Source organism: Nerophis ophidion, linkage group LG29 (assembly GCF_033978795.1).
Source record: "Nerophis ophidion isolate RoL-2023_Sa linkage group LG29, RoL_Noph_v1.0, whole genome shotgun sequence".
NCBI lineage: Eukaryota > Metazoa > Chordata > Actinopteri > Syngnathiformes > Syngnathidae > Nerophis > Nerophis ophidion.
Window position 1 is genome coordinate 5,832,067 of NC_084639.1, and position 14,479 is coordinate 5,846,545.

A 14,479-nucleotide genomic window follows, 5' to 3' on the forward strand; every position below is an offset into this window, starting at 1 on the left:
CAGTGCTAGTCACTTCAAAAAAATAATAGAGGGAAGTACACGACAATGGAGGACATGTTTTCTTCCAACCGCCACTCGTTGGCTGGCATTTTGGTCGCAAATTCAATGGCAATTGCAAGGACACACAGGTCCAATTTACGTGTTTTTGGGTTGCCATGGTAACAGCAAATGCAATACGCATCAACGTTACAAAGGCGTAGATTTCCGGTTATATCATTGGGTTTGGTCGCGATGTTCTGACCACTTGTTCAAAGAACAGCTTCAGGAAGTTTGGACTTGAGGCACGTTACTTTTGAGACTTAACTGTTGAGAGTACAAATGCAAGACTATTTGAAAATGATGAAAATGTGAGGAAAACGTTACATGTTGCTATTTGTTTGACTTCCCATATTTTCTTAAGATTCACAAAATAATTCTAAGAGGTCGTATTTTTAAAAGCCGTTTGGCGAACACGGATAGAAGAATGCTAATGTACATTGTCCTTGTTAAACGTTTTTTTTTTTTTTACCATGTTCAAACAATTTTGGGGGAATTTGTAAAAAAAAAAAAAATGTAATTAAAAGAAAAAAAATGTTTAAAAATTCTGTTTAACCATTTTGTTTGTTTGTTATTTTTTATATTTTCAAAAAAATAATTATGAAAGTAATGCTCGATAATTAAAAAAGAAAATAACCAGAAGTGGTTCATGGTGGTCCGTTTTATTTTTATGTTTTTTATTCATTGAAAAATGATGAAAATTTGTGGTGAAAGCTGTCGAATTCATTAAAAAAATATTTTAACAACTCATATTCCAATCTTTTAGTTTTTATTTTACCATATATACAATGATTTTTAAGTGAATTTCTAAAACATATATTTGTGATATATATTTTCGTATGTAACGTTTATTATATTTAATAATTTATTAAAGGCCTACTGAAATTAGATTTTCTTATTCAAACGGGGATAGCAGGTCCATTTGTATGTGTCATACTTGATCATTTTGCGATATTGACATATTTTTGCTGAAAGGATTTAGTAGAGAACATCAACGATAAAGTTTGCAACTTTTGGTCACTAATAAATAAGCCTTGCCTGTACTGGAAGTAGCAGACGATGTACGCGTGACGTCACGGGTTGTGGAGCTCCTAACATCCTCACATTGTTTACAATCATAGCCACCAGCAGCGAGAGCGATTCGGACCGATGATTTCCCCATTAATTTGAGCGAGGATGAAAGATTCGTGGATGAGGCTAGTGAGAGTGAAGGACTAGAAAAAAAAGAAGAAAAAAAAAAGAGGGCAGTGGGAGCGATTCAGATGTTATTAGACACATTTACTAGGATAATTCTGGAAAATCCCTTATCTGCTTTTTGTGTTACTAGTGTTATAGTGAGATTACACTGTCGTACCTGAAAGTCGGAGGGGTGTGGCCACAGGTGTGGTGACCGCCAGTGTCTCTGAGGGAAGCCACAGAGTAGGCAAGAGAGTCGCAGCTGCCTCTTTGAAATGTCTACGGTAAGAGCCGACTTATTACCACAATTTTCTCACCGAAACCTGCCGGTTGACATGTGGTCGGGAACCATGTTCGCTTGACCGTTCTGTTCCATAGTAAAGCTTCACCTTCGGAAATGTAAACAAGGAAACACCGGCTGTGTTTGTGTTGCTAAAGGCAGCTGCAATACACCGCTTTCCACCTACATCTTTCTTCTTTCACATCATTATTAATTGAACAAATTGCAATAGATTCAGCAAAACAGATGTCCAGAATACTGTGTAATTATGCGATTAAAGCAGACTACTTATAGCTGGGATCGGGCTGGAAAAAATGTCCGCTACAATCCGAGCATTTACGCGCACGCGTCATCATACCGACGTTTTTAACAGGATACTTCGCGCGAAATTTAAAATTGCAATTTAGTATACTAAAAAGCCCACATTGGCATGTGTTGCAATGTTGAGATTTCATCATTGATATGTAAACTATCATACTGCGTGGTCGGTCGTAGTGGGTTTTAGTAAGCTTTTAAATGTATATTCCTTAATTCATTCATTGATTTAACAGGGTTGGATGTATGATACCAGAGGCAGGCAAGCAATGTGCGACCGAGATACAGGTGCCTCAATTTAATTACTTTTTTTTTGTCTCTGGAAATGTCCCCACGGTCATAAATATAACAGTAATGTAAATGCATGAGTGTTTGACAATTGCTCCATTGCCAGTTGCCCATGTTTGAGGAAAAAAATCATTTCATGTGATTGACATAACCGAGAACGTGGTCACTAAAACCGCAGAGCCCCAAATGAGGTCAGCCCATGTCGCCATGGCAATGACAGACTATTTCCCTTCCTAATGTATTGATCAGGCTTGATTGTTGCTTGAAATTTCAGACGTGTTCTGTCCGTCAAAGTAGGACTCAGGGGATGCACGTTTTAAACTGGAATCCTCCCGAGGTTTCTGATGTTGGCCCGTTATTTTGGTACCCTTCACAACTTTTGACGATAGTCCTGTTGCCAAGCGGGCCTTCAGGCTCCCCTTCTGATGCAACCTCCGGCAACGTCATTGATTGACAGCTGCTGTGTTTGCACTTGAAGGCCCGTTGCATCACAGAGAGCAGAGATGGCAGCAATTAGGCTCACAAAAGGTGGACTTCTACATGCGTCCACCGTGATCCATTATTCAGACGGATCATTTAGCCAACGTTGATGTTTCATGTCTGACCGGAGCGTTTAAAAAGACATCCCGTCGTCTGGCAGGAGTCGTGTTCATGCTTAACTGCTGCCAGTCACGCTGAGGAGGATGAAGATGTCTGCAGATGTTGCTGTGCACCTGGGAGCTATTTAAGGCTCGCAGGAAAACACCAACAGGTGCGTCGGATCAGTGGAGCATACGTGCCCGAGTTGTCGAAACTTTAAAAAAAATTACCCGAAGCACAGCAGAGGGGAAATGACTCGACAGGGATTAAACACTGCCAATAAAATCAAATCAAAACGACACAATTTTATTATTATTAAATTACTTTTTTTTTTTAACTAGATCGTGTGAAGGATATTTATCAAGGATTTAAATACATGGTAATGAAATATGTTAAAAACAATTGGATTACTATAAAAAATAGTACAATAAAATGCTGCATCTAAAATGGAAATTACAATTCCACTTAAAATTGTGTAGTAAAAATAAAATTATAAATATTAAAAAATATACATCAGCAAATTAAATGCAGTAAAATAAAATAACAATACTGCGTGATAAAGATCCTTTTCGGGGATTAAACCGGTGATAAAAACATGAAAAACTGAAAATGTGTCATTAAATGAAATATTTACATTAAAACAAATATAAAATAAAATAATGTGATTATTATAAATTAAATACATTACGATAGTGCGCTTTGAATGGAAATTTCAACAGGTTACAAATTGTGTGATAAAAATACAATTATAAATAATAAATTTATTAAAGTAAAATTGTGTGTTAAGGGCTCTTTTTGGGATTAAACATTGTGCGGTAAAATCATATGAAAAATATAAAAAATGTATAATTTAATGAAATATTTAAATAAATAAAAAATCCAATACCTCAAATAGATAAATGAAATAAAAAAATGTGTACATTAAAATACATTACACTAAAATGCTGCACTATGAAGCTAAAAATTGTGTAGTAAAATAAATTATAAATATTTTATTTATTGAAATAAAATATATTGTGCACAAAGCACACTTCAAAGATCAAACATTGGGCAATAAAATCATAAAAACGTTTAAAAATGTATTAAATGAAAAATATTTGAAAAAAAATATACAATGTGTGAAAGAAATTCATCAGGGATTACAAATTGGTTAGTGAAACGATTATTATTAATTTAATATTACAATAAAATACTGTACTTTGAGTGAAAATAACATTTCCAGGAGTTTAAAAATTGTGTAGTAAAAATACAATTATAAATATTACATTTTTAAAAATGCAATATATTGCGTGCAAAGAACATTTCAGGGATTAAACATTTGCCGATATATATTTTTTCAAATATAGAAAGTTGTATCATTAAATGAAATAAACTTTTAGTAAAAACATTTTATAGTGTGTGAAGGAAATTTTATAAATTAATGAAACAAATGCAAACTAAAACATATTGTACTTTGAGTGGGAAGGACATTTTTCAATGGTTAAAATGTGTAGGAAATCAAATCAAATAAAACAAAAAATATATTAAATTAAATGTACTAAAATATATAGTGTACATTTTATTATTCAAGGATTAAAAGGTGTCTAATAAAATAAAATGACAAATTATTCAAAAAACATATATAATGAATATTTCATTAGATATTACAATCAAATATTTTGTTATTAAAAAGTATCACTGATAGTTACATACACACTAGATGTGGTGAAATTACTCTCTGCATTTGACCCATACCCTTGTTCCACCCCCTGGGAGGTGAGGGGAGCAGTGAGCAGCAGCGGTGGCCGCGCTCGGGGATCATTTTGATGATTTAACCCCCAATTCCAACCCTTGATGCTGAGTGCCAAGCAGGGAGGTGCTGGGTCCCATTTTTATAGTCTTTGGTATGACTCGGCCGGGGTTTGAACTCGCGATCTACTGATCTCTGGGCGGACACTCTAACCACAAGGCCTCTGAGCAGGCTGTCACACATTATCAAATCATTACAAATCCATCCATCCATCCATCTTCTTCCGCTTATCTGAGGTCGGGTCGCGGGGGCAACAGCCTAAGCCACTTCGTCCAGCTCTTCCCGGGGGATCCCGAGGCGTTCCCGGGCCAGCCGAGAGACATAGTCTTCACAACGTGTCTTGGGTCTTCCCCGTGGCCTCCTACCGGTTGGACATGCCCTAAACACATCCCTAGGGAGGCGTTTGGGTGGCATCCTGACCCAATGCCCGAGCCACCTCATCTGACTCCTCTCGATGTGGAGAAGCAGCGGCTTTATTTTGAGCTCCTCCCGGATGACAGAGCTTCTCACCCTATCTCTAAGGGAGAGCCCCGCCACCCGGCGGAGGAAACTCATTTCGGCCGCTTATACCCGTGATCTTATCCTTTCGGTCATGACCCAAAGCGCATGACCATAGGTGAGGATGGGAACGTAGATCGACAGGTAAATTGAGAGCTTTGCCTTCCGGCTCAGCTCCTTCTTCACCACAACAGATCGGTACAACGTCCGCATTACTGAAGACGCCGCACCGATACGCCTGTCGATCTCATGAGCCACTCTTCCCCTACTCGTGAACAAGACTCCCAGGTACTTGAACTCCTCCACTTGGGGCAGGGTCTCATCCCCAACGCCACCCTTTTCCGGGCGAGAACCATGGACTCGGACTTGGAGGTGCTGATTCTCGGCTGCGAACCGATCCAGTGAGAGCTGAAGATCCCGGTCAGATGAAGCCATCAGGACCACATCATCTGCAAAAAGCAGAGACCTAATCTCACGGCAACCAAACCGGATCCCCTCAACACCTTGACTGCGCCTAGAAATTCTGTCCATAAAAGTTAGGAACAGAATCGGTGACAAAGGACAGCCTTGGCAGAGTCCAAACCTCACTAGAAACGTGTCCGACTTACTCATTACAAATCATTAACCTGATTTTTCAATAAAATATATATTAAATCATTTATAGGACAAAACAATTGCAAAAAAAATTATTAATAAACGTTTAGTAAATGGTTAGCATCCGCTATATCGTTTTTTTATAAAAATGTGTCATTCTTTGCACATAATAAAATATAAATGTTTCATACATACAATGTTAAGGACACTGTATAAAAGGAGTAGGAAGAAGCAAAAAGTGTTTAAATCTATCCCTTTTCCATGTGTCTTCAATTACTGATTGTCTGGTCATTTCCTGTCACGTAATGAAAGAAAATAAATACAGGATATATGACAAACAATGGCAAGGTGGAATGAGAATAAATACTGTCGGTGCAGGCGCGAAACTGACAGCTCATTTTTACAGCGCAGGACAGAAGAAAAGTGTTCTGTGAAGAAACAATAATCCTTTGTTAAACTCATGCTGTAGCTGAGAGCGGTTTGGCGAAAGGTGTTGTTGTAAGTGAGGAATAATAAGATTACTACACACTTAATGACAGCCATGCAAATGGACTTCACTGCCTCCTCTGGCCGCTCGCCCGTCTTTTGTAACGACTTGGCTCCACTTCCTCGCTTCCTCTCTGGATCATCTCGCGCTAGCAGCATCGCGTGCGCTAATCAACACTGAAAGGTAAATAAATGTGCTGACTCTTCATTCGCCGTCACTGCGGATGATCTGCTGATGTTGTCTCGTTAATGGAGGCAATTAGTGATGATGAACTACAATGGGAGCGAGCGCTAAGCTCGTCCCCTCTTTTGAAAAGGTCCCATACTTCATTATTTGCTCTAAGGGTCCCACAACAGTGTAGTGGAAATGTGTTGGCTAAAATCTATCATTGAGATCGCTTAAAAGTGGAACACGCCATTTTGTGTGTCTGTGGCGTCAATGCTAATGAGTTTGTTGCGCCAACGTGTACTTTCTCCACTTTTTACACACACACCAACTTATCTGCACTTGTCAGGCGTAAAAGAGTCCATATGTCACTGAAAACAACGCAGCAATAGACTGAACACAAATGCTATCAAAACTCATGCTAACGGAGGATCAATCGATCGATCAATCAATCAATGTTTATTTATATAGCTCTAAATCACAAGTGTCTCAAAGGGCTGCACAAGCCACAAAGACATCCTCGGTTCAGAGCTCACAAAAGGGCAAGGAAAAAAATCACAACCCAGTGGGACGTCAATGTGGATGACTATGAGAAACCTTGGAGAGGACCGCAAGATGTGGGTGACCCCTCACCCCCTAGGGGAGACTGGATGTAATGGACGTCGAGTGGGTCTAACATAATATTGTGAAAGTCCAGTCCATAGTGGAGCTAATATAATAGTGAGGATGACATTTTAAAACTAAATGAGTTAGGGACATTTTTCAGATGTTGCAAAGTGTGTAGCAAAAGAAGAAATCATAAAATTGTAAAACTATTTTTTTTTTTTTAAATCTATAAAATATATTTCAATAAAACGTGTGTAACAGATTTTTTTCAGGCATTAAACGTGAAATGAAATAAAGATAAATAAAATATAATTTCAATATTTAATATGATAAAATTATTTAATTTAAAAAATACTTGCTTTAATCCCCAGTATGTGCTATATTGTTTTGATCAGGAAAAAATATTTAAAGTAATTAAACCAAAGGCTTGGTTGGCCTATTCACTGAAAAAAATAAATGAGCTTCAGACCTCTATCTTAAGACATGTAGCAAAGCCTGGTTTTTCTGTCCTACGCCAAGTGGAGGGCATATGCGGGCGCAGGCTCACATAGCTATGGGCGGGTCAGAAACGGCCTTATGTCCACAAGGGAGTACTTTTTTCTTTATTGTAACTGATTTCGCAAGTGATTTATAGTTGAGGGTACAGGGTTACATCATCTAACTTAGTTACTCCAACAGTGGACCTACATTTCGACAATATCTGCACATTTATTAAGATATTCATCAAAGCATCTGTTTTTTTTTCTTTCACCATGCCTCAACAAAATTTGCCGTTGATTGGATTATTGTATCTGTCCAACAAGTTATTGTTTTTATTATAATTATTTTTATTAAGTACCAATGATTGTCACACACACCAGGTGTGGCGAAATTATTCTCTGCATTCGACCCATCACCCTTGATCACCCCCTGGGAGGTGAGGGGAGCAGTGGGCAGCAGCCATGGCCGTGCCTGGGAATCATTTTTGGTGATTTAACCCCCAATTGCAATCCTTAATGCTGAGAGCCAAGCAGGGAGGTAATGGGTCCCATTTTTATAGTCTTTGGTATGACTCGGCCGGGGGTTTTGTACTCACAACCTACCAATCTCAGGGCGGACACTCTAACCACTAGGCCACTGAGTTTGAGTATGTTAAAATACTGCTGTTCAAATAGCAAAGACAATGTCTGCACAGCGCTAACATTTCAGAGTTTGGGAACAAGACCTCGGTTTAAGTTCTAAAACTGAAGCACCGGCCAGCTATGTTGGCTCAAGGCACAAATAGCAGCTCGTCCTTTTTAATCATTGTTGTTTTCCGGTGTTGATAAGAGCCCACAACAAAAGGGAGCAGGAAGGAGCAAATGTTTACCATGGAAAGGCGCTGTTTGCCCAACAAGTGTTACCTCCCGCACAAGGACCCCGACGTGCCCGTAAACATGCAGCAGGAATCCCTTTGTGCTCACTAAACCCCCCTGCTCGCCATCACAATGGATGTTACCCCTTTTTTCTCACACTGTAGCATTTTATTGTTGCAAACCTTTGTTGCACTTTCCACTGTGATCCATGTCCATATTCAGACTGTCAATGAAAAGGGAACTAAAGTGATGGTTTGAAATCCTACAAAATACTCCATGTAGACAAATCTCAAACAAAATCTCGTTGACATGTACGACCTAAGTGTTATGACAATGACTATAAAGGAATTTAATAATTGATTGATTGATGTATATTTTCTGTGCATAAGGTTTGTTTTATTAATTGTTTCATTTGTTTCTAAGCAAAAATACAAACAAACAGTTTAAATATTTTTTAATAGTAACATCTAAAAATAAAATAGTGAAATTATCAAATTTATACATACAGTAATTGTTCAATTGTATGTTTATTTTTTGTCAATTCATCCCCACAAATCGCAGAATCATAAATATGTCAGCAAATGTGCTAGTTGGTTCTGTTTAGCATGAATACATCCTGAAAAGACTAAGGGGTGCAATCCGACAATATATTGTATATGTACATATTTTGTTTGCAAAAAAGTTTTTAAAAAATACCGTATTTTCCAGACTATAGAGCGCACCGGGATATAAGCAGCACCCACTGCATTTTTGAACAATATTTTTCCACATATTAGCCTCACCAGACTATAAGCTGCATATATATATATATATACATTGTGAAATTAGTTATATACACAGAAATATTCTGTGAATGTTTATTTACATACCCTAGTTGTTTACAAATGGTGTCTGTAACACAGCAGTAAAACGGCTGATAAAATAAAACAGAAGTCATCGTCATGGACCCACTAGCTGCGGAAGCTAGCTCTCCAATCGGCCAAACAGACTCAATAACTCCACGGTGACGTGTTGGTGACCTTACTGAGGAATTTGTGAAACAAACAATACAAAAATAAGGCCATTGTAAGGTAATAACACACACTAATAAACATGTTAGCATATTAGCTACTGCTAACAACGCTAACTTGATTACATTACGATAGCGCGTACAAATGTGCATGGAAACACTCACACGGGACTGTTTAGTAAGTAAGAAGTGTTGTAGTTATATTGTAAAACTTACAAACGTTGCTTGGAGCGATGAATAAATCATACGAGTGGGAACGCTATGGACAGTTGGAATACTAAACAGAACTCCGGTTGAAAAACCCCCAAAAAACAGCACTACCGATAAATGTAAGGACCTTGCAGCACCTGCAGTGAGCGAATCTGTCCAAAAGATGGCGCCATAGCACAAACACCCTGCCAGTGTGTTTGATTTTTATTTCTTTTTAATTTTAAATTATTACTGTCAGCAAAGAAATATCCATAAATTAGCCGCTCCGTTTTATAAGCCGCAGGGTTCAAAGCGTAGGAAAAAAATGGTTTTATAGTCCAGAATTTCCCGTATACATTTGGTTTACAAAGAGTAGCCATACCATTCGGGTTCTTTGTTGTGCAATGCATGCACACACACCACAAAAACAATATAATATGCATCATACTGCAGGGATTGAAAATAATGTACTCAAAATACATCAAGATTTGAGATGTCCGATAATATCGGACTGCCGATATTATCGGCTGATAAATGCTTTAAAATGTAACTAACGGTATCGGTTTCAAAAATTTAAATTTATGACTTTTTAAAACGTAGGGATAAGTACAGAGCGCCAATAAACCTTAAAGGCACTGCCTTTGCGTGCCGGCCTGATCGCATAATCTCTACAGCTTTTCACACACACAAGTGAATGCCAAGCATACTTGCTCAAAAGCCATGCAGGTCACACTGAGGGTGGCCGTATAAACAACTTTAACACGGTTACAAATATGCGCCACACTGTGAACCCACACCAAACAAGAATGACAAACACATTTCGGGAGAACATCCGCACCGTAAAACAACATAAACACATGAAAACAAATACCCAGAACCCCTTGCAGCATTAACTCTTCCAGGAGGCTACAATATACACCTTCCGCTGCCCCCTACCCCCTAACCCACCCACACCACAACCCCGCCCACCTCAACCTCCTGATGCTGTCTCAGTGGGAGCATGTCCCAAATTCAAAAGCTGCGGTTTTGAGGCATGTTAACAAAAAGTAATGCACTTTGTGACTACAAAAATAAATATGGAATTGCCATGTTGGCATTTTTTTTCCATAACTTGAGTTGATTTATTTTGGAAAACCCTGTCACATTTTTTAATGCATCCAGCAGGGCATCACAACAAAATTAGGCATAATAATCTCTTCATTCCACGACTGTATATATCGGTATCGGTTCATATCGGAATAGGTAATTAAGAGTTGCACGATATCGGCAAAAAAGCCATTATTAAAATTAAAAATAAATCGGGATTATCAATTATTACAATGTATTATGTTGAATAACATTCGGGGACGAAAATGGAATTGAAAAAACTTTCCGTGTGAATAGCTAGCATGTGCTACCATGTTTTGATTGGCATCAATGGTCCTTTGTACATACATATACTATGCAGCAATTATAAATAGGAAAAAGAAAGGTTTTAAAATGCGTGTTATTTTCTTTGTTGTCAACTCGGCCACAGAAATGACAGAATTGTAAGTCTGTTCACAAATGTGCTACCTTGTATTGTTTAGCATTAATAAAAACAATTTCAATTCGGGGGTTTTAAAATATCTAAAAGCAAAAAAATATATTTAGTTTCCTATATCCATAATTTTTGGCAGCCCAAAATATATCCCTGAGTAAGTCGCAAACATGCAATGTGTCGACAAGCCCACGTGTTGCACCAAAAAAGACTGACAGTTGCGAGGCATTAAAACCGCTAAAATGAGCTCAAGCAAGTGATTTGAAGTGTAAGTACAAACATAGCATCTTACCGCTCTGGACCTGCACGCTGGGGGTTGCATCTTTGGCGTCTCAGTATGTCCATCTGTCCAATTCCAATGGCCAAAAGTCTCTGAAATAAACACAAGGGCGTAAGGAACAGAGGAGCAAACGTATGTTCAAGTAGCGCTACGGCGGCCATGTTTGCCGCCTTCGGCCCCGTGAAACCTGACCTCAGATATCCTTCCTCTCGGCGGATTAGATTAAGGAAGAAATTACACAAAATCTCTTTGAAAATCTCTGAAGTAATCTTTAACATGTAAAAATGATACGGCTCTAAAGGAGGTATTAAATAAAGTCTTCTTTATCTTTATTATGGGAGGTAAAATTGGAGGGATTTGCTTGACTTAAGCCACCGCGTGAGCTTCTTTAGGGGCGCCGAGCCTTTCAGTGTGACCATGGACACATTTTGATGTCTGAAAAGGAGGAGGCAGAAGCAGAGCTTATTCAACACGGCAGCAATTGCGGAGGGTGTCTGTAGGAATGTTCCCATGCATATTTTTAGTGTTATCGTAATGTAATAACGCTAGCGTCCTTAGCATTACCCAATATACTAACACTGAGTGTCCGTCTTAGCATTATTAACTTACAATGGCATTATTTTTGTATTGTTTCAGTTTCACAATTTCCACAGTAAATTCAACAGGACGTCACCTTGGAGTTATGGAGTGTGTTTAGCTGACTGGAGAGCTGTCTTACACAGCTGGAAGTTGGAGGACAATGACTCCTGTTTTGCTTTTACTGCAGTGTTACAGACACTGTTTTGGAAACAAAGGCATGTAAATAAATATTTACAGTGTTTAAATAACTAATTTCACAACATGTGTGTATATATATATATATATATATATATATATATATATATATATATACATATATGCGGCTTATAGTTTAGTTTGGCTAAGATGGGGGAAAAAAAAGTTGTTTTCCTAAAATTTTCTTGGTGTGGCTTATATACACACCGGTGTGCTATATAGTCCGCAAAATACTGTATGCAAAGTACGGTGCAGTCCGTTTATTTATTCAATGATTATATATGTATTTAAAAAATACAAAACCTGAAACCAGTGAAGTTGGCATGTTGTGTAAGTCGTAAATAAAAACATATCGCAATGACTTGCAAATCCTTTCCAACTTATAATAAATTGAATAGACTGCAAAGACAAGATATTTAATGTTTGAACTGAGAAACTATTTTTATTTATTTTTTTGCAAATAATCATTACCTTAGAATTTAATGGCGGCAACACGTGGCTGAAAGGTTGGCACAGGGGCATTTTTACTCCTGTGTTACATGGCCTTTCCTTTTAACAACACTCAGTAAACATTTGGGAACTGAAGAGACACATTTTTGAAGCTTTTCAGGTGACATTATTTCCCATTCTCGCTTGATGTACAGCATAAGTTGTTTAACAGTCCGGGATCTTAGTTGTGATATTTTAGGCTTCATAATGTGCCACACATTTTCAATGGCAGACAGGTCTGGACTATATGAAGGCCAGTGTAGGACCCGCACTCTTTTACTATGAAGCCACGCTGTTGGAACACGTGGATTGGCATTGTCTTGCTGAAATAAGCAGGGGCGTCCATGATAACATTGCTTTGATGGCAACAGATGTTGGCACCCACCTGTTCCCAATTAGCCTGTTCACGTGTGGGATGTTCCAAAAAAGCGTTTGATGAGCATTCCTTATCTTTTTCAGTCTTTTTTGCCACTTGTGGCAGCTTTTTTTAAATATGTTGCCGGCGTCAAATTCCAAATGAGCTAATAGTTGCAAAAAATAACTAAGTTTTGCAGTTTCAACGTTAAGTATGGTGTCTTTGCAGTCTATTCAATTGAATATAGGCTGAAAAGGATTTGCAAATCATTGTATTGTTTTTATTTACCATTTAAACAACATGTCGACCTCACTGGTTTTGGGTTTTGTACATTGTGGAGGGGGGCGTGGCCTGCCAGGACCAGCCTCTAAGTCAGTGACAGGTAATTAGATACCAAGGCCCAGGTGGGCCATCTACGCACCTGTCGCTGATTTCGAGGCCGGTCTTGGCACACCCCGCTCCGCTGCAGGCTCTCAGGCAACGCCCCCCTCCACATACATGTATTGAGAAATAAAGTAAAGTTTGATTTTGTAGTCAACTCCATTTGAACCGCCCAAAAAAAAAATAAAGTAAAAAATATCAGTCCTTGTGGCTTTTTAACACACCAAGGAGAAAAGTGAGACCGTTCAATTAGCAGAGCAGAGAACAGGCCTCTTTTATTTCTGACATCTTCCACCTCTGGAGGATCTCTCTCATCTATGCGCTGCCTCCCTGCGGATGTGTGCCTGAAGCCCGAGCCCAGGAATGGAATCCTCTCCGCGGGGCCTCGGATTCCTCCATATTCCCATCTTCCATCAGCAGCATCCGCTGGGTCTCGCTGCTCCTAATTGATTCCGTCCTCGCCCTGCCTTAAACTTTGCGCCAATCACGCACTTCCCCTCTTCCATGTTGATATTTAAAAGCACAAACTGGTACGTTTTTGCCGCAAACGCGCCCTAAATTCCACACGGGAACATTTCTCCTTTGCACTTGTGTGATCTCCTAACGAAAACGCTGACAGGTGTCAGAGTGCGAGGAGGCAGACGGGGGCAGGAGGAGGCAGAAAAGGAGGGATGAGCTCAGTCTAGTAAGCAGTCTTAGCGAGGGAAATAAAGAAATACATCTATATAGAGAGAGGGGAAAAAAATCTGACAGGTAAGAGTGTTTTTTCTTCTTCTCGTTGAAGAAAATAGGAAATGGAATCAAGTGTCGCAAACAAAATGTGTTGACAATATTTTTTTGCATTCCAACTCCATACAGCCATTTTGATTTGCCCAATCCAATGGGGGCGAGGCAAAATGGCTGCCATGGACGAACAGGGCGGCGAGGTGCGAGGAGGAGTGCTGAGGGAAGAGGAAGGGGTGACAGAGACGTGCGATCCACTTGTATTAATAACCGGTGGAAGTACAAGCCCAGCAGGCACAAGACATTGATACGTTGATTATACGCGCGTGTCCTTGAAAACGACGTTGCGAAAGAGTTGCACTTGGAAATTAAGACAACGTTGGTTGGGAAATTACCAAATTTCAATAGTTAAATCAACGTCAGAAGCCAACATTGATTAAAATGTCGTCAAAAAGCATGTTGTTTCAACATTATGTATGAATTGCTCAATGTCAGGATTCAACAAGTTCTCAACGTTGTTTCAATGTCTTGTGCCTGTTCGGAAGACACACAAAAAAAACCTGCAACAAAGCAGCACTCGCACAAATATTTTGCAGCAAATTCCCCAAAACAG

The 14,479-nt window shown here is 38.9% G+C and overlaps 1 protein-coding gene across 5 annotated transcripts in view; it reads left to right on the forward strand.

The window, feature by feature from the left end:
• pcdh19 (protocadherin 19) overlaps positions 1-14,479 on the forward strand; it is a 184,850-nt gene that overhangs the window by 100,668 nt on the left and 69,703 nt on the right. The window lies entirely within an intron of this gene.